At 42.2% G+C, this 25,448-nt stretch overlaps 1 long non-coding RNA gene across 2 annotated transcripts in view; it reads left to right on the top strand.

Annotated features, from left to right (window-relative positions):
- The window catches only part of LOC113919423, a 43,619-nt gene extending 21,185 nt beyond the window's left edge, over positions 1 to 22,434 (top strand). The window contains exon 5 of one of the 2 annotated variants that reach the window (XR_003518994.2): positions 21,228 to 22,434. This is a non-coding gene — a long non-coding RNA (uncharacterized LOC113919423). Of the gene's footprint in view, positions 1 to 8,426; positions 8,695 to 21,227 lie in introns of those variants that run through there. The other variant, XR_003518995.1, reaches the window with a different exon arrangement.
- The last annotated feature ends 3,014 nt before the right edge of the window (positions 22,435 to 25,448 follow it).

Below are 25,448 nucleotides of genomic sequence, written 5' to 3'. Positions count from 1 at the left end.
AAATTCCAGTCCTAACTTTCTCCGTAAACTCAGAATACACTTAATAAACGCTTTTCCCTTCTTTCTATTTTACTTAATTTCTACAAATTGCAATAGTCATTTAAGCTCATAGTGAATGAAAAAATGCCTACCTCACAGAGTGGTAGTGAAAAAATTTCCTTTCCCTACCTGCCCAACCTCCAGCTCCATTCCTCAGAAACGGGCACTATTAATAGTTTCTCATGTGTTCTCCTAGAAATTTTTGGAGAGGAGAAGAGAGAAAAAAAAATGATTTTTTTCTATGCCCCAATTCCATTTCTCTCTCTTTTTTAAATTTCCAGAGCTCACAGTACTTTATATCACCACTAAATCTTTACCAGGCCAATCCCATAAATATCTCAAGCTATTCCAAATACATGAAAGAGATAATTAGAGAAAATAATCTCTTAATATTAGAGGCAGACTTTTAACAATATTGTCACTAGCCTTCACTGGGTTTTCTCTCTGTTTTCTGCTTTTAATCCGAGTTCCCAAGTTCATTTTGAATTATGTAGCTGTTTTTTCCCTAATTACAAAAAGGGCCTCATTTAGTGAAATGCAGTGGAGCTTTAAACTAACACTGATCCTGCAAATCCAAGGAGACCACGTGGAACTAAGATGTCCATTAGCGGACACACAGACCTTGAATATCTTGTTGCTTCAAGATGCAGGACCCTAACCAGTCTCTTTAAATCTTAAAACAGGAGCACATCATGCTCCCAGCTATCTTCCGGGCTGGTTTCCTGTTCTCCCTGGACGTACCTTTAACCTTTGTGCTTTTAAAAACACACACCAGATATGCACTACTGTATCTGGGCTTGCCCGCGAGGATCTTGGTGGAGTCTTTCTGGCCTCTTAGGGAAAGTCTGCTCTTAGGGAAACTCACCAACTTCACCCAAGCCACTAAGGGACTGCCACAGAGTGACAGGCCCCTGGCTTCTTGTCACCTGCCAGGCATTCTCTGGCTTTTTATCCACTTGGAAGCAGAACTCCACCTGTCCTCTCTCCCCAAGCTTAGGGATCCCTCCTTGTGATGTTTAGTGGGTAACATGCCCCATCTGGCCCTAGCCTTTTAGCCTATATCATCATGAGCAGAAAACATGTAGAAGAAAGTTCCTCTCTTCTCTTAAATTCAAATCAGTCCAGAATTTTAAACTCCTGGTACCACCCCATTAATAGAACTAAAACCGAATAAATTTGCAGAAAGAGAAAGGCATAAATAAATGGCAGCTGAGTGAGGGTTGATAGGGAGATAGCCTCCATCTTCAGAATCCCAGCCCTACTGTCAGCAGCTGGTTTGGCAACGCCCAGTGAGCAGCCCAGGTAAAAAGAGAGCTTTCCTGAAGTCTCCTCACTCTGAGGAGAAAACAAGGTCTTTCCCTTCTTTCTCCAGGCAGTCACCGAGGGTATGAGGCCCAGAACTTCTCAATGTTAGCCCACAAGGGTGGCAGAGCCTGGGGAACTGAGACTACACCTATAGATTCAGCCGCCCTGACCACACCATACCCACTCTCCAGGCCTGCGAACCAAGACAGGGTCTCACTGTTTAAGCTGGTTAAGTTCAGCATCTGCTACTTGACGCCGAAGGCATTCAGAATGATACAAAGAGAGAGAAGCCAGCCTCAAAGGAACAAAAACAGAATTTCCACTCCACAAACCGTATTTTGTCCTCTTGGGTAAAGAAACTGCTTAAAAAAAAAAAAAAGCACACTGCGAGTCCTTTGGAATACCTATGATTTCCTTTAATTTCTATACTTCTATTGTGTTTGTTTTGGCCTGTTTTGTTTTCTTTACGGAATGAAGACTCAAACTGTGTGGGTTTTTTTTTTTTTCTTTCCTTTTAATAGAGAACCCTAGAACCCAGGTAAATGTGTCATGTTAACAGTACCAATAAGAATAACAATTGTATTCAAGGCACTGGACTCAATGCAGCGGTATGAGAGGAAGTATATAGAAAGATGGCTAGACTGTGCTAGACGTGAGATGCTCCCATTCTGATTCTATCCCCACAGAGTCAGGGAGAAAGAGCAATTCCTATAATTCTAACTGACAGCAGCCTTGAGTACGGGTGACCTGTGACTGAGTCTCAACGCACTTTTTTTTTTCAAATAAAGGAACTTCCAACATAAAAAAATACAGAAAATTATGTAATAAGCACTCATGTACTATTTTTATAAATACTAACGTTGCCATTTTTGCTTCAAATTCACTTTTCTAATTAAACATTTTATCTTGAGATATTGTAGATTCCCATGCAATTATAAGAAATAAGACAAGGCTCCCTTGTGAGCTTTACCCAGTTTCACCCCATAATATCTTGCAAAACTATCCTACAATATCGCAGCTAAGATACTGATATTGATACAGTCAAGATAGGGAACATTTCCATCACTCCAAGGATCCCTGATGGTGTGCATTATAACCACACTAACCATCTTTCCCACTCTGACCTCTCCTTAACACCTGGAACCCATTCATCTGTTCTCCATCTCCATACTTTCATCATGTCACCAATGTCATAGAAATGGAAGCAGACAATATGTAACCTTTGGGGATTTGCTTTTTCAGTCAACTTAACTTCCTGGAGATTCATCCAAGCTGTTCCGTGTGCTAGTGGGTTCTTTTTCTGTTGTTGCTGAATAATCTTCCATGGTACACGACTTATGTAGCCCTTCATCCATTGAAGGACATCTGGACTGTTTCCAGTTTGGGGCTGTTATTAATAAACATTATTAGTGCTTCCATCTTTCACATACAGGATTTTGTGTGAACATAAGTCTTTATTTCTTTGGGATGAAGACCCAGGAGTATGATCACTGGCTTGTAGTCATTGCATGTTTAATTTTTTTTAAGATCTTATTTATTTATTTATTTAGAGAGAGCGAGAGAGCACAAGCAGGGGGAGGGGTAAGGGGCAGAGGGAGAGAGAGAGAGAGAGAATCTCAAGCAGATTCTGCACTGAGCGCAGAGCACGATGCAGGGATATATACCAGGACCCTGAGATCATGACCTGAACTGAAATCAAGAGTCAGATGCTTAACCAACTAAGCCACCCAGGCATCGCAGCATGTTTACTTTTTTAAGATCCTGCCAAACTCTTTCCCAGAAAGACTGTCCCATATGAGATTTCAATCAGTAGTTTGATGAGCGATCAAGTTACTCTACCCCATCCTTTTTTTTTTTTTAAGATTTTATTTATTCATTTGAGAGAGAGAGAAGGAGCAGAGGGAGAGGGAGAAGCAGACTCCCCGCTGAGCAGGGAGCCAGATGTGGAGCTCGATCCTGGGACTCCAGGATCATGACCTGAGCCGATGGCAGACGCTTAACCGACTGAGCCCCCCAGGCGCCCCATTACTCTGAATCCTTGCCAGCATCTTGTGTTCTCAGTAGTTTTTAGTTTAGCTCTTCTAGTAGGTATTTACTGGTATCTCCTTGTGGTTTTGATTTGCCTTGCACTAATGACTGATGATGTTGAGTATCTTTTTATATGCTTATTTGCCATCTGTATATCCTCTTCTGTGAAATGTCCTTTCCTGTCATTTGCACATTCTTTCATTGGATCATTGATTGTTCTACTGTTGAGTTTTGAGAGCTCTTTGTATATTCTACATACTAGTTCTTTGTCAGGTATGTGGTTTGCAAAGATTTTCTCCCACTCTGTGGCTTTTCTTTTTTCTCAACAGGGTCTTCAGTGGAGAAGGAATTTTTAATTTTATGCAGTCCAGTTTATTAATTATTTTCTTTCCGGGGATTGTGCTTTTGTTTCAGGGATTGTGCTTTTGTTGTGCTTTGCCTAGCTGTAGATCCTGAAGTGTTTCTCCTCTGTTTTCTTCAAAAAGTTTTATAGCTTTATATTTTACACTAGGTCCGTGATCCACCTTGGGTTAATTTTTTAGAAGGTTTGAGACTTAGGTTGGGGTTCAGAGTTTTGCCTGTGGATGTTCCAGTGCTCCAGCACCATTAAGCCTACATTTCCTCCTCCATTAAAGTGGTTTGCACTCTTGTCAAACCTTAATTGGGCATATTCGTGTGGGCCTACTTCTGGGTTCTTTATTCTGTTCCACTGATCTGTAAGTGTACTCTTCCACCCATACCAAACAATCATGATTCCTGGAGCTACATAATACATCTTAAAATTAGGTTGGCCACTTCCTCCCACTTTATTCTTCTTTTTCAAAATTGTTTTATCTATTCTGTTTCCTTCCCTTTCCATATACATCTTAGGATAACCATGCCTATATCTACAAAAATTCTTGCTGGGATTTTGATAGGAATTATCTTAAAACTGTATATAAATTTGGGGATAATCGACATCAGCATGATGTTGAGTATTCAATCCATGCACACAGTGTGTCTCTCAAAGAAGTAGATCTCCGATTTCTTTCATCAGCATTGTGTATATTTTCTACATACAAGTCCTATACATGTTTCGTTAAATTTACACCTAAGTAATTCATTTTTTAAAGCAATTGTAAAACGGATTATATTTTTAATCAGTGTCCACATGTTCATTGTTAGTATATAGAAATACAATTAATTGTTGTAAGTTTATCTTGTATCCTATGTCCTTGCTAAACACACTTGCTAGTTCTGGGAGATTGATTAATTGATTGATTATCGATTTGTTTTTCCCTTGGGATTTTCTACATAGAAAATCATATAATCTTCATGGAGACAAATTTCCATATGTGGTATTATTTTTATTTTTATTAAGGCCAATGTAACTTTTTATTTCCTTTGAGACAGACTCTTTGGATCATTTTGTAGTGTTGTTTAGTTTTCAAGTGTTTAGAGATTTTCATGTTATCTTTCCATGTTTGATTTCTAGTTGGATTCCACTGTGGTTGGAAAACACACTGTATGATTTCAATTCTTAAAATGTTTTGAGCTCTCTTTTGTGGCCCAGGATATGATGTATTTTGGTATATGTTCCACTGGTACTTGGAAAGAATGTGTATTCTGATGTCATCACATGGAGGGTTCTATAAATATCAGTGAGGTCCTGTCAGTTATTTGTGTTGAATTCCATACCATTGCTGATTTTCTATTTAGTTCTTCTATCATTTGTTAAGCAGAGTGCTGAGGTCCCCAAATGTAATTGTGGATCTCTCTGGAATATATATGAAACAGAAAGAGACAGAAAGAAAGAAAACCCAGGGAACTTAGCACCATTTCATTCCTGGAGACCTGAGGTCCCTAGCCAGTCGGCCTTCCTCTCTTCACCTTTCAGAGTCTTACATTTGTTTTCTATGTAATGTCCAGCCTTTATAGTTGTACTCAGGCTAGGGAAATAGGGAAAATTACATATACCCATAACTCCAAGATTCATGATTTTTAAGGAAATAAAATGTTATGGTTCATGTTGAACACTTCTTCGTAAATCCTACCCAATTCCATGGTCTTCTCTCCTACCCTGTGTATCTGTCACATTTATTTTATGTTTATCTAGCGGTACTTTTGTGGTTTAAAAATTTACACGTCACATCTTAATACAAAAACAAATCCAAAATGGATCATAGCTAAATGTAACATATAATGCTATAAAACTTTTTGAGGACAACATAAGTTAGTCAAAATATTCTTAGGCGTGATGCAAATAGCAATGATCCATAGAAGAAAAAATGGTTAATTAGCCTTCGTCATCATTAAAAGTTTTTGCTCTGCAGAAGGTAGCTTTAAAAGAATGGAAAAAGAAAAGGAGAAAGTATTTGCAGATTGCATCTCTGACAAGGGATTTTTATATAGATTATATAAAGAACTCTCAAAATTCAACAATAAGAGAACAATCCAGTTTTTTTAATGGGCAAAAGATTTGAGCAAATGCTTCACCAGAGAAGATATCCTAATGGCAGATAATCACTTGAAAAGATGTTCAAATTATTAGTAGTTAGAAAAAATCTAATTAAGCCACAATGAAATATAACTATAGCTATTAAAATGACTAAAAAATGAAACACCTGACAATGCCATGTACTGGCAAGGATGTAGCACAACTGGAACTCTCCTACAGAAAAACTGCTTGACAGTTTCTCATAAAGTTAAATATGTACTTACTATATGGCCCAGTAGTCCTATTTCTGGGTTGTTGCCTAAATGAAATGAAAATCCATGTTCACACAAAAACTTGTGTGCAGTGTTTAACAGCAGCTTTACTTACAAGTGTCAAACACTGAAAATAAACCTAAATGGCTCTCAACTTGGAAATGGATAAACAAAACAAGGTCTGTCCACGCGGTGGAAGACTTACCTAAAAATGAAGAAATAACCGGGTATGAGCAACGACTTGGTTCATCTCAAGGGCATTATGTTGAGTGAAGAAAGCCAGTCTCAAAAGGTTGCATTCCCTGATTCCATTGATAGGACATTCTGGAGAAGGCTATAATGACAGCCTGTAGATCAGTGCTCGTCAGAGTGTGGACGGGCTTGGGGGAGTAAGAGTGATGGCTGACTACCGAGAGGTAGCAGAAGCAAATTTAGGGGTGTGTGTGATGAAACCGTGCTGTACCTTGATTGTGGTGGTAGTAACATAACTGTCTGAATTTGTCAAAACTCACAGTACTGTACACCAAAAAGAGTACATTTTATTGTATGTAACTAAAAGTAGAGAAAAAAGTTACATGAGTGTTGTTATATACTATGCTCATCCTTCTGCAACTTTCTTATTTACTCAACATTTAAAAATTTACAGATCACTCCATGCCTCAGAAAGTTTTCGATAGGTGGAATGCATTCCAAGTGGAGGGACTATTGAGAACAAAGATTCAGAAATAGTATGACCAGAGTTTCATCTATGCACTTGATTCTAAAATGGAAAATGTCATTTAAATGGAGCAGGTTCCATTGGGGATGACCCTCTGAGGATTGCTGCTTGGACATGCAGGTTGACAGAGGTTTTCTGTCACAGTCATTCGTTCTGACCTTCAAGGCTGTTAGTCTCAAAAGGTGAATTTCCAGGGACCTCAGCTATATCAACATTAAGTAAAGAATATGGGGAGAGAAGTCTCTACATTCTCTCTAATTTGTTTTTGTCCAATCCTATAAGAATCAAATTTATGTATGCATACTGCATTGGAAAAAGTATCAGATGAGTTCCAGTTCTATTTTATCTTCTAAATAGTTGGCAAGTCACTTAAATACAAGGAGTTGCTTTCGTCTTCCATAAAAAGTTGCACTGTGCTAAATTATTTTAAGTCTCTTTCTGCCTATAAAATGTTATGTGATATTAATCAAACCTCTGAAACATTCAGTTGTCCATTCAACTGCCTGACATGTCTCAGGAACTTACCTAGGTGTCCTAGATACAAATAAGAACTAGAGTCCTTGGTTTAGTGGGGCCTAAGCATACCACAGGACAATGGTGGGTTGGTCAAGGCCTGGGGAAGTGCCAATGAGAGAGCAATTCATAGGCAACGTGGGAGTCAAGGAAGGGCATGAAGGATGAGAATGCCAAATAAGCATCCAGACACACCCCAATTCACTGCTGCTTCTCTGTTCTCCACATCTGATTTTGTTTGAGGAAGAAAGTTTTGCTCTCCTTCTACTAATCTGTCAGTGGATGTCAATGAACAGGAAGCTACAGACTCTCAGTCAGACTTCATGCTCAGACGTATATCCTCTCAAGTATTCATTTCCTATTTAACAAAACATAAAATGAAGACTATCTGGAACTGGAGGGCCCAGCACTTCTGTAAATGTAAAGCTGTGAAAGCTTTCCCAGCGATGAGTAAGCATTTAGAATCCAGGCGTTTTGTGTTTTTTTAAAGTGGTAACAGCCTAGCTTTGAGAAATATGTGTAGCACATTTTCCCACACTTCTTCTAAAGAAACAATAAAATAAATAAATATTCTAGAAGATGATTTTAGAGACTGAACATAATTCCTGCCCATTAATTACCACATGATTTGATGCCAGGAATGTTCATTTAAAAACAGTTAACCCCAAAGTTTAAATGACAAGAGAAATTATTGTGGTAAAAATCAAATGGTCCATTAATACAGTCTCACATATATGTGGAAAAGCATAAAAAATCAAATATGGAATAAGTACTATGTATTAGGAATGTATTTGTCAAAGATGGAACAGGACCTCCTTATACACTAGAGAATTTTGATTAATCTGAAAGTTTTTATTCAAGTTTAAATAGGAAATGGGACTTTTTTAACACTTTTTTTTAACTCTCACTAAAATATATAAGCTTTCCTGATTTTCTAAGCACAAAAAATCATCATAGCTGAGTTAACCCTTGAAGACTGAAGTATCAAAACATCCATGCTAATGGCCAGCTACGGTAGATGCCAGCGTTCAAGACCAGCCCTCAGAACCTCAGGTAGACCCTAGAATATCCTTTTAGAGGGATAAATTCTGGATGCCAGCCTTAAAACATTGTTTAAATCTTCTCTTTTCCCCAGGTTGTAGGGAGCAACCAACAGTCTAGCAAGGAACAACTTCCATTTTATCGACTCTGGTCAGTCGAGATTTTACAGTTTTTGGAGAAGAATATTCATGAGTATAGTTGCTGAGTCATATGGTAGACCTCAAGGAATATTCCCCCCAAATACTCTTTCATTGGGAAGGGCAAACCAGTTACTTTACAGTGGAAAACTGTGGTGGACACCAACTTAAGCAAATGACAAAAGATAAGCTTGCAGCAATGGGACTAATCAACAGCATGTGTCTCCTGCTAGGCTGCTCTGAGAACCCGGCATCACTCCTGTGGTATTCCTGCCCAGAGTGCATAATCTGAATCTAGTCGTGAGGAACACGAGTGGGGGAACAGTCTGCAGAATAACTGACCTGTACTCTTCAAAAATACCAATCTCATGAGAAAGAAAGTCTCGGGGAAATGTCCCAGATCCCATGAGATGGAAGAGACAAGATGTCTGAATTCAAATTTTGGACTGTTTTGCTATATAAAATAAGACATCGTGGGGACAACTGACAAAGTCTTAATAAGGTCTTATAGGTAAGATATTAATATCGTTTCAGTGTTAATTTCCTGATTTTGATCCTTGTCCCATGGTCAAGCAGGAGAATCCATGTTTTTGGGAAACATAAACAAATATTTAGGAAATAAAAGATCATTATGTCTGCAACTTATTCTTAGAGGAACATGAGAGGAACTATTGGCTGATGAAAATGTTTCATCTCTTGACTGTCATGGCGGGAACAATGGTTACACAAATGTATGTGTTTGTCAAAGGTCATCAAACTTTATTAAATACATGAATTTTATTGTTTGTAACCATACCTCAGTGAATAAAGCTGATTTTAAAAAAATACCTTTCATTTTGATATTGTATGATACTGTTTTGTGACTTACTGTTACTCAGATAATAAGCCATATGAACTACCTTTCTGGTTTTTATGTGTATAGTTTTATATTGATTGATCCATTTCCTAACCTGATACAAGAAATTCAAAAGTCCCTGATCTGTTACAAGCTCACTCTTTCCGTTATGTCTTTTTAGCTCATCTATTTTAAGTAGTTTGCAAAGCGGCACAAGGCTCTCATTCAAATTTGCTTGCGTTTTAAACAGCTGCAAATATTTTCTATCTAAAAAAATCTTTTTTTTTTGCCTATAAAAGATCTCGCCAACATAAAACAATCCCTATAGTTTGTATTATATAAAAATGAAGAAAGAGGAAAAGCATGTTGGCTCCTTCAAAGGAAATGAGAAACTAGGACTAGGGCCATTTCTGATCACTAAATAATAGGATTTCAGTTGTTCCATATCCCACAGGAGCTTAGCCATTAACTCAGCTTAGGAAAGGAATTGCAAACCGGACTGTCTCCTGTTGTGAAGCGATTCTGATGCCTTTACACTGTACCACCAAAGGCTTGAAGAAAGGTGAGCCGCCAGGGCCAGCAGGTACCATAGAAATTGGCTCTCAAAGCTCAGGAGTGAAAGGCTGTTAGTACAAGTAGAAGCATTTCTGACCAACACGTGGATTTGGACCTGACCCACATTAGCAAGGCAGGATGAGGCTGCAGGGTGCATCCAGTGGCCAGAGCTTAACAGAGAATGAGCTGGAAATGTGGCAGTTCTCCTTCCTTCTGGCTCTACCAAATCAACCGGGTATCCATGTACACGCTCCTTCTCTATGGCTCAGCTTCCTTATCTGCCAGACGAAAGGTGGCGCTGAGTAATCTTTACAACTGTCTAACATCCCATGATTCTGAATCTCGGCATATCTGGTATGAAGTACAGTGTCTCTTCTACTCCCCAATTTTTGTCATTTCTCTCCCTCTCGCTTCCCAAACTGACAATATTGTCCTACTTATTTTCTACAGTACTGCATGGGACATTCTTTGGATAAGAGGAAACATTTAAATTGTTTCTATTGTGGTTTTCGCTTACTGGGGGATAGAAGATGTTTCCTCCCCTCCGCCCCCACTAATTCCTGGGAGTATCCATAAAACTCTCTGCAGCAGGTGCAGTAACAGGGTATAAATAGAGCTAATAGATACTTTATGTTTGCTTAAGTACCTAGGAATTCCTAAGTAATTGAGTAACTTTATCTTGTATGGAGTTATAACATCTGTGTGAGTGGGCCTGTAGGTTCTGTTATCATCATCTGCAAGTGAACAGATTCCAGATTCCAGATTTTACGTCCCTGACTATGGATGAGGCCAGTTTAAGCTTCAGCTTAGAACCTCATCCAGTTTTACTTCATGGTGAAAATGACTGGTTTAAAATTGACGTAGGTTTGGAAACTGGAAAGTACTGGAAGGCACCAGGATCTACCACCCCAAAACATTGCATCTTTGGCAGATGGATCATTTTGAGAACCAGCAGAAGAAGGAACATCTTTAAAAACAGGGCACCAGTTTCCTTTTGTAAAGGAAATTTGCATCAGTAGAGACGTCTTCCTCTCCTTTCCTGGGAAGAGAAGGTTTCTTAACAGCTCCTATCGGTGGAGAGGCACCATATAATAAATGTCGCTAAACTTTCGTCCTCGTTTAGCATACTTTTCCTCATTGCCTTACCATAACTTGTCTCCCCTCCCAGGAGCCAAGACCCCTTTTACCTTGTCTAGCCTACCACGGTATATAAGCCCAGGTTCCCACCCAGCTTTAGGTTCCTCAGGGCTGAGTGCTTCCATGTTTACACACGATGCACAAAATTCACTTCTGTTTGCTTTCTTTTGTTAATCTGTCTTCAGCCAGCCTAATTTACAGAACCCCACCTGGAGAACCTAAGATGGATAGAAGAGATTTTTTTCATTCCCTACAGTGCCGTACCTAGACTAAACTATTAGAATAAACACTTTTACCTTAAAGAAGAGAAATGTGCCCAGATTGATGAAAGAAGCTATTTTTCATCCCCTTTGGGGTCACCCTGGGGAACTGTTTGTCGTGCGTCTTCCTGAGAACAATAGACATGAGAGAGATGTGCATGGAAAAAGAGGTTCTGAGGTCACGTACATAGAGAAATACTACCTGTTCTGCGTCCCCTGGAAGAGTCGCAGTCTCTTGGCCCATTTAAGGGTCTAAGATGTTCTGGATTCATTAAAATACATTTCGCTTTATGATTAACTTCACTTAACTTGTAGTGTTCCAAATTTAAGTGACTCAGAACCCTTTTTCCACATAAAGTCTCCTTGTTCTGCTGAACACACTTCGGGAAACCCGGCACCAGGGTTCATTTTCCTGGCAAAGTGTCCGGAATAATTTCTGGGCCAGTCGTTGCAACACCCCCAAGCTTTCTTGGCAGGACGGAGTCTACTTCAGGGTGCCGTACGCGGGGTAGCAGTCACCCTAGCAGCACCATGCAAGGGCGGCAGAGGGAAAGGTTTGAGCAGCCCGTTTGGGGCCCTGTAGTAGGAAGTGGTTGTGGGGCTAAGTGGGATAGTAATGAAGAAGAAGAAGAAGAAGAAGAAAAAGAAAAAGAAGAAGAAGAAGGGATCCCCATTCTTTCTTAGAACGAGCAATCTCCAGATTGCCAAACCTCAAGTTGAGAGTCAGAGCTGTGCCTCTACCTGGAAATCTGATCTGGGAGTACAGCAAAGACAATCTGTACTTTCATGATGAAGAGCTCAGACTCCAGATTCCGTCCAAATTTGGCTCAGCCCTGTGCTGGTTATGTGACCCTTGGCAGGAAGCATTTTCTGCACCTTTATTTTCTTGTCATAAAGTAACAATTAAGATAGTACCTATTTCTTTAGCTTGTTGTGAGGATTAAATGAAGTATTACAGTGAAGACACTTAGCCCAGGGTCTGGCATTAATTAAGCACTTGAAATAAAGTTAGATACTGTCTTTGTCAAGGGGAAAAATACAGTTACAAAATAAGTCCATAAATACCAGCTACCAGTTCCATAAAAAGTCAGCCAACAGAGAGTTACAGACCCTGAGTAGCAAGAGGAACTTCTGTATTGGTGAGAATCTTTGACTAGAACCCAAGCTCTTCTGCCCTAAAAGTGAAGTTAGTTAGGAAAGAAAGTTACCACTTAAACAGTGCTTGAGCAAATAGATGTAGATGATTAAAAAAAAAAAAAACAGCAATATATACTTTGCTATTTGTATTCGTAAATCTCAGACCACACTTTATCTCTGAGTCTGTTTCTAGGAATTATAATAAATTTGAAATTTTATTTTTAAAAGTTCAGTCTGGAACCATGAGAGACTATGGACTCTGAGAAACAAACTGAGGGTTCTAGAGGGGAGGGGTTGGGGGGATGGGTTAGCCCGGTGATGAGTATTAAGGAGGGCACATACTGCATGGAGCACTGGGTGTTATACGAAAACAATGAATCATGGATCACTACATCAAAAACTAATAATGTAATGTATGGTGATTAACATAACATAATAAAATTAAATAAAAAAAGTTCAGTCTGTTGTTTAATGGGTACAGAGTTTCAGTCTTGCAAGAGGGAAAGTTCAGGAGGTAGGGCAATGTTAACATACCTAACGTTAATGAACTATGCGCTTAAAATGGTTAAAAAAGATAGGGGGCCTGAGTGGCTCAGTCGGTTAAGCAGCCGACTCTTTTGATTTCAGCTCAGGTCATGATCTCAGGGTCCTAGGATCGAGGCCTGTGTCAGGGTCTGTGCTCAGCGGGGAGTCGGCTTGAGGATTCTCTCTCTCCCTCTACCCCTCCCCCCCGCTCATTCTCTCTCTCTAAGATAAATAAATAAATCTTTTTAAAAAATGGTTAAGAAGGCAAATTTTTATGTTATGAATTTTTTTTAACCACCCATCAAAACAAAAAAAGATAAAGAGAGAGAGAGAAAAGAGTTTGATCTGTATCTTATCTTCACATGGTCTGTAGTACAGGGCCTGCCCTCAGGGTTGAAAGTAAACAGCACACTCAGTGGCCCCATTTCCATCAGTAGGAGCAGGGGATGTGAGCAGAAACCGAATGGCTTTAGAAAATCTCTTGACTCCACTCAAGATTTGGTGAGAAATTAGGGCGACTCATGGAACGTGGGATTGGGCCCTAAGTGGGCTCTGCTTTTACCCTTTTGAAAGTAGCCTATTACAATTGGGGAATAGGTCCAAAACTGAACTCCATTTTCTTTGCAAAACTGCTCCTTCTGTGTCCCAGCACCCCACCAACCTTCTCACCTACACCAGAAACCTGAGCCATGGTGTGCTGATAAATGCATCACAACAAGCTTTCCTGGGAACAAAACAGCATGCCTTCATGCACATATGTGTATGAAAACTATTACTAATATAGAAAACGTATGGCACAGAATTTACAAATAGAATAAAATATATAATAATCTTTACTGTAAATTCTTACTGAATGCTTCTGTTGATTTTTACTGACCTCGTAACCACAGCCATTGTATTGTGGAACAGACGGAAGAGTGTGGCTCCAACATGAATGTTGGCTAATATTTATATTTTTGTTTGCAATAGTGAATATGAGGCAAGGAAGATATATATTGGCTCTTCACTCATTCATCTATGATGTGGATGACTTCTTAGCTGAATCAGATAATAGATTTGAGTACCAGAAGTTTCAGGGTTTTATGCTACTCACAATGTAATGCCTTCAGACATGAAATCCTTTAATGTTTAACTTACATTATTAACAATTTCTCCATCACTTTTTTAAAAGATTTTATTTATTTATTAGAGAGAGAGAGAGAGCACGAGCAGGGGTAGGGGCAGAGGGAGAAACAGACCCCCCTTAAGAAGGGAGCCTGACACGGAACTTGATCCCAGGACCCAGAGATCATGACCTGAGCAGAATTAAGAGTCGGACACTCACCGACTGAGCCACCCAGGCACCCCTCTCTGTCACTTTTTTTTTTTTAAGATTTTATTTATTTATTTGACAGAGCGAGAGATAGCGAGAGCAGGAACACAAGCAGGGGGAGAGGGAGAGGGAGAAGCAGGCTTCCCGCAGAGCAAGGAGCCCGATGCAGGACTCGATCCCAGGACCCCGGGATCATGACCTGAGCCGAAGGCAGACGCCTAACGACTGAGCCACCCAGGTGCCCTTTGTCACTTTCTTAAATGGAGAGTGGGTGTTGGCAAACTATGGCTGGTGGGCAGAAAACAAAAGGAAAACCAAAATATCGGGCTGCTGCCTGCTTTTGTCAACAAAATTCTATTGGAAAACAAGTTCACTCGTTTATGGATTGTCCACGGCTGCTTTCACGCCTCAGTGGCAGAGTTGAATGTTTTGACGGGGACTGTTTGGCCCAGAAAGCCCTGTCTGGCCCTTTGTAGTAAAAGTTTGCTGACCTCCTGATCTAAAAAATCAACAAAGCAACAAGGTAAGCCCCGATTTGTAGCTTTTTCCCATTTCCATAGTATAAATGTCGCCACCATGGCAGATTTCAAGCAACTAGTGTCAAGTTAGGAAGAGATGCTCAGGAGCACATCCTTATGTGGTATTTCCAGCAGACAGATACAGGAGATGCAAATAACCCCAAGAGCTTAGATAACAGTAAAAGTTAGTAATATAATTAGCGATGACTTTTGAGAATTTATTACCTTTGTATTTAATATAATTTATTTTATTGTCCATGTATATAATTTAAGTTTTAATAATAGCTATGTATACATACAATGGGATCGCCTCCTGGCTCTGGCATACCACCCTTTGAAGGTCATGGGAGCTCCCCACTTCCCTCATGCCAGCTACACCAGTTTTCAAGTCCTATAGTTCCATCCCCTGAACCTCTGTAACGTCTGCTCTCCTTCCTTAGCGTTAGTGCTTTTGCTCTGGACATCTTCATCTCGTGGCCAGACTATTATAATTTCTTAAATTGTCTCTTGACATCCAAACACATCCCTCCAATCTGTCCTCTGGACAAAGCTTCCTAAACTATAAGGTGCATCTGCATCATCTGGGATTCTTGTTAAAATGAAGATTTCCCTCTTCATGGGAGGTCTTGGGATTCTGCATTTCTAAAAGGCTCTGGGGCGGTGGTGATGCTGCTGGTGCTCCGACACTTGAAGTAGCAGAGCTGGGCTGCTGCTAAGCACTCTTGCTAACACGTGACTCTGACCTTGTTACTCCCTTCTTCCCAAATCCCGCGGGCTGTTTCACACCTTTGCGCTTTATTAATATTGCCCGCTCTGCTTGAAATCTCTCTGCTCCCTTTTGCTCCCTCTTGCCTCAGGCTGGGAAATGCCTTCTCTTAAACACTGCTGTGTGGCAGTCCCCAGTTAAAGGAGCACCCTGCCATCGTTGGGTCCCTGCTGCTCCGGGCCAGCATATTCATCTAATGACACTGCTGCGTTTATTTGTGTTGCTTTCTCTGTCATTAAATTCTGACAACCAAATTCCCTAAGCCGTATTCTGACCTCAACTCAAATACCATTTCCTCAGAGAGTTCCTCTGATGCCGCTGAGAAGCCCTCCCCTCCTTGCCTGGTCACTCTCCATTCTACCAGGCCTGTTTTTTTGTTTGTTTTGTTTTGTTTTTGTTTTTGTTTTTTGAGAGCACTGTTCACACCCTATAATTACCTTGTTTTAATTTTTAGCAGAAGCAGTCTCATTTAATGTAATTGAGACCAATAGTTAGTAGGTTGCTTGCACATGAGGTACAAAAATTGGGGAATCATAAAAAAGTGATCTATGTCTATGTCAAATATTTTCGTGAAAATTTAAATAAATGCATGTTCATTTGCCTCAGTATTAACCTAGAGACAAGGTCACCATCCTGAATAGGAGTTCGTTGATTCAAGTTCAGCATCATATTTCTTGCATAAACTACGGCCTTAGAGCATCATCTCTAATTTCTGGTTTCTGTTGCTTTAACATGGAGCATGAACATATAGAAACTTGGAAAGCAAGATTGAAAATTTTTTCCGTGTCTCTTACAATTAGGCCTTGCCCACATCTAATTTAAAGGCATTGTTTGAAAGCAACCCACAATTAATCAAATCTTCCAAAGCATGTAATTTAGTTTTTAGGTTTTGTTTTTTTTTTTTTACAACAAACATTTTATTTTGGAGTAATTTCAGATTTACAGAGAACTTGCAAAGATTGTACAGGGGGTTCCTAAATACCCCTCACCCCACTTCTCCCAGTCATTAACATATCTGCATTTGTCAAAACTAAGAAACCGACAATGATATATTATTATTAACTACTAATAACTCCAGGCTTTCTTTGGATTTCTCCCCCTTGTCCATTGCCTCTTTCTGTTCAAGAGTGAGCCCCCAGTGCCACATGGCATTTGGTTGACCCATCTTCCCCTGATTTCTCTGGTCTTTGAGAGTTTCTCTGTCTTTTCTTGTTTTTCATAACCTTGACCACCTGGAGAAGTACTGGCCAGGTATCTGCAGAATGTCTCCCAATACCTGACATTCTTTTCATGAGACTGGAGTTGTGGATTTTTGGAAAGGACACACAGAGATGAGATGCCCTTCAGGCACATACTATCTATCTACTGGCACCACTGTTGATAATAACCTTTACATCATTTACTTTTTATAAAAAGAATGCTCATCCTTTGAGCACTTACATTTTGTTGAGTTATGTACTATTTCGTTGAATAAGGTAACCAGAAACATAAATATAAGAGGCACCCACAGGATCCGGAGCAAACACAATGGATCTGGATCAGTGTGGGTGTCGCCTGGTGGGAGCAGGGGGGGTAGGAACACAACCATCGGCCTGAAAAGGTCTGTTTCCCTCCTCCCCCATGAGTACTGGGAGCTGGTCTGACTTACTCCTCACTGAATCCCCAGTACTTCGCGCAGTGCCTGGCCCACAGCGGGGACTCATTATGTGCTTGTTGAATGAATACAAGCACAGAGCAAACTTCAGGTGTCTGTCAGTCAGGGTCCAGTCAGGAGATAGTTGAACAGAGAGAACTTAATCGTCAACTGAGTGCCAAGTTGTTAACTAGATAACAGAAAGGGCAGAAAGATAGCAATAAATGATCATGGAAGCAGCAAGTGTAGGAAGCAGGCATCACCCCTAGGGCTTGGAAACAAAGAGAAGAGGCCGAAACTACTGAATTTTGGGTGCTCAGAGGAAAGGCCCCCCAGGGTTGAAAACCAGACCAGGCGCAAAGATGGCTCCCTGCCAGAGCGTGAGGACAGCAGCTCCCCGAGCGCTGGGAATACCGCAGGCCGCAGACCGGCAGCGGAGGCTGCCCTGGGCCCTGCAGAGCGTTGCCAGGGTGCCGCTCACAGCAGTGGAGAGTGGTCGGGAAGGAGCCTACCCCTCTCCCTCCTCCAGCCTTGCAGTCCCCCTCCAGAATCTTATGGGCAGAGCCTTACAGGGAGCCGGCTTCACAGCAAAAATGTGGTCAACAGAGCTTCAGCAGCAGAATCACAGAGCAGGGTGTAGAAGGTTGGGTTTGGAGCGGAGAGAAGACAGCTTCGTGCCTGCCCAGGTACAAATTAGGTCAAATTGGTAATGCAATTTCCCCTTCCCACCCACACCTCTGCAGGTGTTCAGCCACCCTTTCTTGGCTCCTTTCCCTTCTGGTATCTTGCCGGCGGCGGGCGGCGGCGGGGGGGGGTCCCTAGAAGTGTCTCCGCTACAGTAGGAATGCCTTTGGTGCACAGATTTCAAAGCTGTCCACGTCTGCAGGTCAGTGACCAGGGTTGTGTTGATCCAGGCTGGTGGTCTCATCTCGCCCTTTTCACTAAGGGGCAATTCTTCCTCTTCTGGGTTCTGCGCTTAAATGGGCCCATACCCAGAGTTACTTGGACCCAAGGTGTAACATGGTTAAGTCAACAATTCTTTTAATTTTACATAAAATCCTTTTCTCCCCAGGTCATTGACACACCTCCATTTTCCTGGCTGGTTCAGGTGTGGGCTCAAGAGCAGGTGACTCCAGATTTAAGACCTGCTTGGTTTCTGAATAATAGTCACACACAGAGGAAGCTAAAGTCGAACCTTTACTATCTACCCCAATTCTAGAAGCCTATTCAAACCATGAGTCTATAGACATTTATTTTGATGACAAAATAAAAGCTGATGCAGTTATAAACAGTTAAGGATGTGAATCCAAACATTTAATATAAAAGCTGTTTTGCATGTTTCATGGAGGAGATTTTTTTCTTCACTGAGGTTTCCAAAAATATAAGTCCAGTAGAATTTGGACTGAAGATGCCTTCCTTTTCTGGTAAATCTGCTCAGCAAATATAGCCATTCCTCATTGCAATAAGGAATTTCAAATCAAATTAAAAGTTAGGATTATCTTTCTTAAACAAATAAGTGGTATTGTTGGTGTGTTAAGCACCGAGGCTTGCCGGTGCTTGGAGTGGTAAAGGGACAGGCTAGGGCTTTCACGATGCCTTCATGAATGGCCTTGCTGCTGTTTCCTCAGTTGCCTGCCTAATGCTAGTCAATCATTTTAACTAATTTGGGGGGAAATCTCCCATGTTCCTGTAGGACAACCCGCTGCTGCCCCCTGAACTCTGATATGCAACTGACTCATTACCTAAATTTGATCGAATCGTCCTCCTCTTGGGCTACAGACATTTTACTGAGCCTCTTCTTGAGCATTTCAAAATTTCAGAAATACTGTCAATAGGGAGAGAATTTTTTAGGGCAATGAAGCCCTTCCCTATGACACCATAAGGGTGGATCTGTGTCATCATATACTTATCAGATGCCGTAGAATGTACAACACCAAGAGCCAACCCTAAGGTAAACTATGGGCTCTGAGTGATAATGACATGTCCATGTAGATTCATCGACTGTGGCAAATGAACTACTCTGGTATGGGGGTGTTTTGGCAGCCGTGTGTATATAGGGCAGGAGTATATGGGAAATCTCTTTACCTTCTGCTCAATGTTCCTGTGAATATAGAACTGCTTTGAAAAATAAAGTCCATTAAGAAAAATTAAAAAATAAAGTATAATAATGCCTTTGCTGAAGTCATTATTTGGCTTAAAGGCAAACCACCATGATGATGACTTTTTCTCCTAAGGAACCTTAGGTTTCCCTTTCAATTTGGTGTCTATTGTCCACTTCCACCTTCCCAAGCCAAATTCACCACACCTGGGAGGGGGTGGCCAGGAAGAAGGGTTGTGGTCACCAGACATACTCAAGCCTCGGTTTTGGATCATCCAAGAACCCATGTCACCCTAAACCTTTCTATCTCTCTCTCTTTTCAAAGATTTATTTATTTGAGAGAGAGAGAGTGCATGCACGAGCGGGGGAAGGGGGCAGAGGGAGAGGGAGACACAGACTCCCTGCTGAGCAGGGAGCCAGCCCACAACCCCAGGACCCCGAGATCATGACCTGAGAGCCAAAGGCAGATGCTTAACGGACTGAGCCACCCAATCGTGTCACCATAAGCCTTTCAATGGCAGGGACCGAGTCTGATTTATGTGGGCTTTCCCAGCACCTAACATAGTGCCTGGCACATACCATTTGCTTAATAAATGTTTACTGAATGAATGAATAAAGAACAAACGAGAAAAACAAATGGATATTCAGGATTTGGGTAGAGGCGTTTGGTGGATAAAAAGATTTAAAAAAAAAAAGAGAACGATGACAAAGCTTGTATTTTTAGTATCCCTTCTTCTGTTCCTTGGCAACTCCCATGTGAAGAGCGGCAGAGACTGAGTCAGGAAGCCTCACTCCTGGTTTAGAAAACACTTGTCAGGGTGGCAGAAGAACCGAGTCCCATCCTTCCTACTGGCCACGCCCAGCCTGACTCTGTGCTTGGAAACACGCAGTTCGGAAGCTGACATTTCCAACAGCAGCGGCTTAGAGAGCCCCACGAATTTCGGTATCCCAAAATCTAGGACAGAGAGAAATTGGTCACGGGACTAGGTGGGTCAGATGCAGCCACAAAAATATGCGTGTGCAGACCCTCCTCGCGGTAAGGCATTCATAGACGTGAACACAAAGGAGTTTGGGCACATTTTGACCTTCAGTTTTGCCCTACAGGCTGCCCCGGGCAAGACTCATAAACCGGGGGCCCCTGTTGGATCCCGTCCACGGGGGGGAGGGGAAATGTCTGGCATAGGTGTTCTTTTGGGTTTTGTTGGTTTTTTTGTTTTTGTTTCTTTTTTTGGTTTTTTGTTTTTTAATTCTAATTTATTGCCAAGATTTAGAAATTGAGAAATTTCAGATCAAGTCTGGATTTCCGGCTTCTGGTGAAAAAGCAGATCTGGGAACAGCTGGCCTGTGTTTCCTCATGGTCACAATGTGGGGCGGGGGGAGGGGCAGCTTTCTTCACCTGACTGGCCTCTCTCTTTAACCCACCAGCCTGGCCCTGTGGGCGCCGGCAGGTACACCCCCTGCTTCTCCGGACACCACCCAGCAAGGGCCTTCATGGGACTGAAGCTGATGGTGAGGGCAGACTTGTGTGATAGAGTCCAGAAAGTTCCACCCAGCCATTCTGGATAGCAGGAATCGAAGCTTCCTGGAGCCTCTCCAGTACAAGCCCCAGTAAAGAATGTCATAATACTGTAATTGTATTGGGTGATTTAAAGATCCAAGGATTAGGTTTTATCAATAGGACTGATTGTTCCTCTCTTTGCTCTGGTCCATTTGGCCCATTTCAGATGGCAGCAGAATGCCTTCATTTTTATATCATGTGTCTATCTAGGCCAAATGTCCAAATGGAGGTACGTTTCTTCCACATTTAACATTTCACCATAACTCAAATTAAGGAAAGACTGCTGCGAGAAATAGTCTTAAAAAATTGGCTGAATGATGAAATTTGCACTTATTTGAAATACCATTTCCTACTGACATTTCCCTTCCAGCTGCCTTGGCATTAATGTAAGAATTATTTATGACTCAGCATTTCCCCACAACAGCTGCCCACAGGACAGAGCATGAACTAAGGAGAAGAAAAGAACCACACTGACTTCACCAGAGCAGCGTGGGCACTCCCAGCTGAGAAGAGGCAACCGCTCCAGGAGGCAGGGCACGGACGGGCTTCCCCGGGGCCGAGCTGAGTTCAAATCCCAGCTCTGGAATGTACCAGCTATGTGACCTTGAAACTACTGTCTGCAACAGAGGTCAGCAAATAATTTTATAAAGGGCCAGCTGGCAGATACCCTCCGCTTTGCTCTCCAGACAGTCCCCATCACAATTACCCAACTGTTAGCAACTGTTGCTGCCCAGACCCAGCTGAACACAGGGTATTAGTCTACCGGGGCTGCCATAATGAAGTACCACCGACCGGGTGACTTAAACACCACAAATTAATTTTCTCTGGGTTCTGGAGGCTAGGAGTCCAAGACTGAGGTGTGGGCAGGGTTGGTTTCTTCTGAGGCCGGTGATTCACCTCTGATGGTGTCGTCTGTGTCCTCATCTCTTTCTGTCAGGACTTTATTCCTATTGGATTAGGACCCATCCTAATCATTCTAACTTAATCACCTCTTTAAAGGCCCTAGCTCCAAATGCAGTCATATACTCAAGCACTGGGGGTTAGGACTTCAACATTCAGATTTTGGGGGCGACAGAATTCAGCCCGTAACAGCACGTAAATGAGAACTCTCGCTGTGTTCGAAATGAAACTTCGCAAAATGAGGCCTGTGGCCACCTTTGGGCCTGTGGACCCAGGTTTGTAGACGGCTGGTGTCTACTCTCCCCCTTCCTGGAATCCCTCACTCCCCTTAGGCTCCCTCACATCCTTCCACCTAAAGGCTTCCCCTAAGGTCACCAGTGGCCTTGTCTCTCTTGCCCCCAGCAGTGTCACGTCCACACAGTCTCTCTTCCCTGGACTCTAGTGAGGCCACACTCCTTGGATTTCCGACCCTTCTAGCCCGCCCCTTCCCTGATTCTTCGCTGGCACTTCCTCCTCTTCCCAACCACTAAGTGTTCTGCCGTCTTAAACCTCAGCGAGGGGCTCTCCTCCTTTCTGGCTGTATAATTTCCTCCAAGGTAATCTCATCAACACTTCTACTGTCAGTTACCCTCTAGAGCTGAGGACTTCCAAATATATAGCTCTAGCCCATACATCTGATTCCCTCCCCCAGATTTCCTCTCGTCAGTGTTTCTGTAATTTTGTGTGGTGCATCCTGGCTGTTTACTATTTGCTTTTCTTTCACTACTATAATCTCCAGTTAGTTCCATCCTAAAACCATTTCACAGCTCATCTTCCCTGACCTGCCTCCCTGCCCACAGTGAATTTACCTCTTCCCCAGGCACGCCATATATTTCTTCTTCCTTCTTCACAGTTTATAATCACAAATGTGCATGATTGATTGATGTCTCTCTACTCTGGAGGACAGTAAACCCAAGAGAAGGGAGGATCTTGTCTTTTGTTCTCTCAGCATACAGCCTGGCACGTGCTGGGGCTCGGTCACTCTGCATGAGACGATTAAAGAACTTTAAGTAAAATAATGAAATTCTCTGAGATATTGAGAATTATTTGATTTCAGTTCAGAATATTTTGTGTTAGGCTCTGCTTGTTTAAGTTATGACCTTCAGGAAGGTGTTCCCTATATATTTCCATTCCTTCTATTTTTCTACCTGTGTGGAAAATGGAGGTCATTGGAAGAATGGACATGTTGGGTTCTCTGTATTTCTTTAGTTTTGTGCATAAAAGGAAGGTAGAACCCTGGAGGCAGACAATCTTGGTTCAAATTCCAAGTCCACTCCTTACTAACTGTGTGACCTTGAGTAACTTGCTTAACTTCATTATTCCTCAGTTTCTTCACCTGTAAAATGGTGATGCTGACACTTCTGTTAAATATACAGCGTATGCACAGGTGTAGGGACAGGCCTGATGCGGTGCTGGCGTTAGTCAGGTTTCCTGATTTGTTTCACAAATATTTTTTATGTGCCCACAAATGGGAAGGGTACTATTTCAGGCACTGGGGTACAGCAGTAAGGGAGTCAGCCCAGTCCTATGCTTGGGGGCTCACATCCTGTTTGGGGAGACAGAAGTAAAGACAAAGCCAGGCGAGGGTATAGAGATTGATGGTGATCTACCCCCATAGATGGGGGGCATTTTAGCTGTGGGGATCAGAGAAAGCCTTCCTGGTGAGCTGAATGGAAGTAGGTAAGAAGGAGACACCCGAGTGAAACAAGGATCCCCAGATGTTGGTTTTTTTTCCCCCCATTTTGCTCCCCTCCCCCAGAAGGGCGAATTCTCCCTCCACCTGGTCACTAGGGAGAATGCCTCACCCCTACTCATTTCTGTCTGGGCGGGGGCGGTGCCAACAGAAATAGGAGGTGGGAATCAGGGGGCCCTGGGCTTTTATAGGCACAGATTGTTCCAGTCAGCTGGGGATCAGATGTCAAGGTCTTGGGCGTGGTTTCCAAACTCCATAATAGTTGATATGCAAACTAGATAAGGCACAGAGCAACGCTGCCGCGTAATGGAACTTGTGCTCTGAAAACAATAGGTAAAAATAAAACTGCCAAGAAATCCCATGTCTCTTTCAGTTGGGTTTGAGGTAGAAGTTGGCAGGTTTGTTTTGCCTTTGCTTGCCTGTGAACAGAGAACCGAAATGAGTCAAAATGCAGCCAGAATGGAATAACTTGAACCTGAAGAAACTTAAGAGTGCCCGGGTAAACCTCAAGGCTTCCCAGGGCTCCAGGGATCTAAGGAGGCAATGTGGCTAGTTTGGCTATGCCCTGGTGTGGTTGCTGGGCTTCCCACACCGTACCTACTCCTAGAAGAGCAGGGGTGGCTTGGTTGAGTTACTACCTTGGCATGCTGGACCTGAATAAAATTTGAAAGACTTAAGATCTTCGCACTCAGTAATTTCTCCCCAGGAGGCTGCATACGCTTTCTCTTGTCTGGTCTAAGTGAGGGAATGAGGAGCAAAGAACCCTGTCTCTCACAAAGAACCCAGATATATTTTGTAGAACTAATAAACCCAAGTAAAAGGACTTACCCACCCCCCAGCCCCCTTCATCTCCAGAATCCCTCTCCAGCCATATAGCTTGTAGCAGTGAGCAGGTGGGTCCTTATTATGTGAGAGGTAAATTTGGCTGCCTGGGCGTACCAAGAATTGTCAACCTGTAAATAAAACATTTCAGTCAGATAAACAGCTGAACCTCAGAAGCAGTTGAGAGATTAGAGAGGGTACTGATACATTAAGATTTAAGAAGCTGAGGATTTTCAGAAGCATTTGATTGGTCACCACATCTCAAGTTCTTAGAGTTTCCAAGCTCCAATGTAGCCACAGCTGGGGAGCATACCCCCAAGAACCACCCCTCTCAAAGTGCTGAGGAGGGGAATTTGAAAGTTGATATGCATCTAATTCCTGAGGCAAATTCCTCAGCAAGGAAGTCAGACTCTTATCTCAGACATCTAAAAGGATCGAACAAAAACAATTAAGTGTCCAGGTATCTTTGAGTCCAGATCAAAGTGAAGAACTTTAATTCAAAAACAGTACATCAATAAAATAAGTGTATAGACGACAGAAGAAATTTTGTCGTCCCCATTTCTTCCTTACAGCCAGCATGTATGGGGGTCTCCTTTGTACAGGACACTCTTCCAGATGCTATAGAAGAAGAAAAAGATGAATTCGACCAGGGCGCCTGGGTGGCTCAGTCGTTAAGCGTCTGCCTTCGGCTCGGGTCATGATCCCAGGGTCCTGGGGTCGAGCCCCTCATCGGGCTCCCTGCTCCGCAGGAAGCCTGCTTCTTCCTCTCCCACTCCCCCTGCTTGTGTTCCGTCTCTAGCTGTGTCTCTGTCTGTCAAATAAATAAATAAAATCTTAAAAAAAAAAAAAAAAAGATGAATTCGACCCACTCTTGGGCCTGGAGAGCTTTCCCTTGGGGGCTGTATGAGGTGGAGCAGAGCATAGAAAAAGACATAAGTAACTGATTTCTTGTGTCTGAGTGATGGCCCTTGGCTAAAAGCTGTGTTGGTCTGGCTGAGCCTGGCCTGTTAATGTTGGCTCATGCCACTTGACCAGCTGCTGTAGTTCCATTCAACTCCAAGCTTTGGGAACATCACAGGTGTGTCCTCCCAGACTCAGCCAATTCCCTAGACTGCCCGATATGCTCTCAGTGACCAAGTGTCCCCTCTTGGAGTGTGGCCATTTGGATCCCAACTAGCTTTTTCCTAGTTT

Source organism: Zalophus californianus, chromosome 3 (genome assembly GCF_009762305.2).
Source record: "Zalophus californianus isolate mZalCal1 chromosome 3, mZalCal1.pri.v2, whole genome shotgun sequence".
Lineage (NCBI taxonomy): Eukaryota > Metazoa > Chordata > Mammalia > Carnivora > Otariidae > Zalophus > Zalophus californianus.
This window is presented reverse-complemented; position numbering and strand designations above follow the sequence as displayed.